Source organism: Salvelinus namaycush, unplaced genomic scaffold, assembly GCF_016432855.1.
Source record: "Salvelinus namaycush isolate Seneca unplaced genomic scaffold, SaNama_1.0 Scaffold2881, whole genome shotgun sequence".
Taxonomy (NCBI): domain Eukaryota; kingdom Metazoa; phylum Chordata; class Actinopteri; order Salmoniformes; family Salmonidae; genus Salvelinus; species Salvelinus namaycush.
The window spans coordinates 27,900-31,876 of NW_024059765.1; positions in this window are offsets into that span (position 1 = coordinate 27,900).

Below are 3,977 nucleotides of genomic sequence, written 5' to 3' on the forward strand. Positions count from 1 at the left end.
CTACTCCAGATAAAACAGGCCCACCTGGATCACTGCAATACATCATTCAGACTTACTGCTGTTAATCTTCTCTCTAAGTATTGAGTCGTTTCATTTTACCGTCCAAAGGGACTGTATGCAGCCGGCTATAGCCTCGTATCCCCTGTGGACCGGTTCGTACAGAAAACCAACATTTAGGCTGCAAAGGCGTAGATTTCCTACTTAACTCGATTTAATGTTGAGAGGGCGAAGAAAAAAAACCTGGAGAAAATATTTGTAATTTCTTTATGAAACACCATTTTCCACCACCGCGCTAGCGTAGCTAATGCTAATCCCGGTCCACGCTAGAGAGTGTTAAAACGATCAGATCAGGGGTGGAAAAAAAACAGACTGCTGCAACCTGATTGGCTGAACGCAGTACGGTACATCCGGGGATTAGCATTAGCTACTCTAGCATGGCGGTGGGAAATGGTGTCCTGGGATTAGCATTAGCTACTCTAGTGTATGTATGGTGGTGGAAAATGGTGTTCTGGGATTAGCATTAGCTACGCTAGCATGGTGGGATTAGCATTAGCTACGCTAGCATGGTGGTGGAAAATGGCTCCAACCCAACATCAACATGTGAAAATGGCTTTTCTATGTTTTGTAGTAAAAAAAAGATGGAGGGTTGTCCCTCCACTCTAACCACTAGTCTACCTGCCTCCCCTCCACTCTAACCACTAGTCTACCTGCCTCCCCTCCACTCTAACCACTAGTCTACCTGCCTCCCCTCCACTCTAACCACTAGGCTACCTGCCTCCCCTCCACTCTAACCACTAGTCTACCTGCCTCCCCTCCACTCTAACCACTAGGCTACCTGCCTCCCCTCCACTCTAACCACTAGTCTACCGTGCCGTCCCTCCACTCTAACCACTAGTCTACCTGCCTCCCCTCCACTCTAACCACTAGTCTACCTGCCTCCCCTCCACTCTAACCACTAGTCTACCGTGCCGTCCCTCCACTCTAACCACTAGTCTACCTGCCTCCCCTCTAACCACTAGTCTACCTGCCTCCCCTCCACTCTAACCACTAGTCTACCGTGCCGTCCCTCCACTCTAACCACTAGTCTACCTGCCTCCCCTCCACTCTAACCACTAGTCTACCTGCCACCCCTCCACTCTAACCACTAGTCTACCTGCCACCCCTCTACTCTAACCACTAGTCTACCTGCCTCCCCTCCACTCTAACCACTAGTCTACCGTGCCGTCCCTCCACTCTAACCACTAGTCTACCTGCCTCCCCTCCACTCTAACCACTAGTCTACCTGCCTCCCCTCCACTCTAACCACTAGTCTACCTGCCTCCCCTCCACTCTAACCACTAGTCTACCTGCCTCCCCTCCACTCTAACCACTAGTCTACCTGCCTCCCCTCCACTCTAACCACTAGTCTACCTGCCTCCCCTCCACTCTAACCACTAGTCTACCTGCCACCCCTCCACTCTAACCACTAGTCTACCTGCCATCCCTCCACTCTAACCACTAGTCTACCTGCCACCCCTCCACTCTAACCACTAGTCTACCTGCCGCCCCTCCACTCTAACCACTAGTCTACCTGCCGCCCCTCCACTCTAACCACTAGTCTACCTGCCGTCCCTCTACTCTAACCACTAGTCTACCTGCCACCCCTCCACTCTAACCACTAGTCTACCTGCCGCCCCTCCACTCTAACCACTAGTCTACCTGCCGCCCCTCCACTCTAACCACTAGTCTACCTGCCGCCCCTCCACTCTAACCACTAGTCTACCTGCCATCCCTCCACTCTAACCACTAGTCTACCTGCCGCCCCTCCACTCTAACCACTAGGCTACCTGCCATCCCTCTACTCTAACCACTAGTCTACCTGCCACCCCTCCACTCTAACCACTAGTCTACCTGCCGCCCCTCCACTCTAACCACTAGTCTACCTGCCGCCCCTCCACTCTAACCACTAGTCTACCTGCCACCCCTCCACTCTAACCACTAGTCTACCTGCCTCCCCTCCACTCTAACCACTAGTCTACCGTGCCGTCCCTCCACTCTAACCACTAGTCTACCTGCCATCCCTCCACTCTAACCACTAGTCTACCTGCCTCCCCTCTACTCTAACCACTAGGCTACCTGCCTCCCCTCCACTCTAACCACTAGTCTACCTGCCTCCCCTCCACTCTAACCACTAGTCTACCTGCCTCCCCTCCACTCTAACCACTAGTCTACCTGCCTCCCCTCCACTCTAACCACTAGTCTACCTGCCTCCCCTCCACTCTAACCACTAGTCTACCTGCCGTCCCTCCACTCTAACCACTAGTCTACCTGCCTCCCCTCCACTCTAACCACTAGTCTACCTGCCATCCCTCCACTCTAACCACTAGTCTACCTGCCTCCCCTCCACTCTAACCACTAGGCTACCTGCCTCCCCTCCACTCTAACCACTAGTCTACCTGCCTCCCCTCCACTCTAACCACTAGTCTACCTGCCTCCCCTCCACTCTAACCACTAGGCTACCTGCCTCCCCTCCACTCTAACCACTAGTCTACCGTGCCGTCCCTCCACTCTAACCACTAGTCTACCTGCCTCCCCTCCACTCTAACCACTAGTCTACCTGCCTCCCCTCCACTCTAACCACTAGTCTACCTGCCTCCCCTCCACTCTAACCACTAGTCTACCTGCCTCCCCTCCACTCTAACCACTAGTCTACCTGCCACCCCTCCACTCTAACCACTAGGCTACCTGCCTCCCCTCCACTCTAACCACTAGTCTACCTGCCTCCCCTCCACTCTAACCACTAGTCTACCGTGCCGTCCCTCCACTCTAACCACTAGTCTACCTGCCTCCCCTCCACTCTAACCACTAGTCTACCTGCCTCCCCTCCACTCTAACCACTAGTCTACCTGCCTCCCCTCCACTCTAACCACTAGTCTACCTGCCTCCCCTCCACTCTAACCACTAGTCTACCTGCCTCCCCTCCACTCTAACCACTAGTCTACCGTGCCGTCCCTCCACTCTAACCACTAGTCTACCGTGCCGTCCCTCCACTCTAACCACTAGGCTACCTGCCTCCCCTCCACTCTAACCACTAGTCTACCTGCCTCCCCTCCACTCTAACCACTAGTCTACCTGCCTCCCCTCCACTCTAACCACTAGTCTACCTGCCTCCCCTCCACTCTAACCACTAGGCTACCTGCCTCCCCTCCACTCTAACCACTAGTCTACCGTGCCGTCCCTCCACTCTAACCACTAGTCTACCTGCCTCCCCTCCACTCTAACCACTAGTCTACCTGCCTCCCCTCCACTCTAACCACTAGTCTACCTGCCACCCCTCCACTCTAACCACTAGTCTACCTGCCTCCCCTCCACTCTAACCACTAGTCTACCTGCCACCCCTCCACTCTAACCACTAGTCTACCTGCCGTCCCTCCACTCTAACCACTAGGCTACCTGCCGTCCCTCCACTCTAACCACTAGGCTACCTGCCGTCCCTCCACTCTAACCACTAGTCTACCGTGCGGCACATATGTAGATGTTGGGGGTGATGCTGGAGGTAACCAGCATGACGTTTCCCCTTTAATCCGGTTTATTGTCATGTGATGAATCTTACACCTTCAGTTCTGCTCCATTGGTGTCTTGAACCTGTCAATCAATGTTCATGATAAAACCCTGTTAAATTGATTGGTTGAACCCGACTTTAAATCATAAACCGCAGACCACACCGTTAATACCAACACACCATTTCAAAATGGACCCCAACACACCATAACACCCAGGCTACGTCCCAATTGGCTCCCTATTCAATACATAGTCCACTACTTTTGACCATTAAAAACCCTATTGGCTCTGGTCTAAAGTAGTGCACTTTAATAGGGAATAGGGCCCTGGTCTAAAGTAGTGCACTATATAGGGAATAGGGCTCTGGTCTAAAGTAGTGCACTATATAGGGAATAGGGCTCTGGTCTAAAGTAGTGCACTATATAGGGAATAGGGCT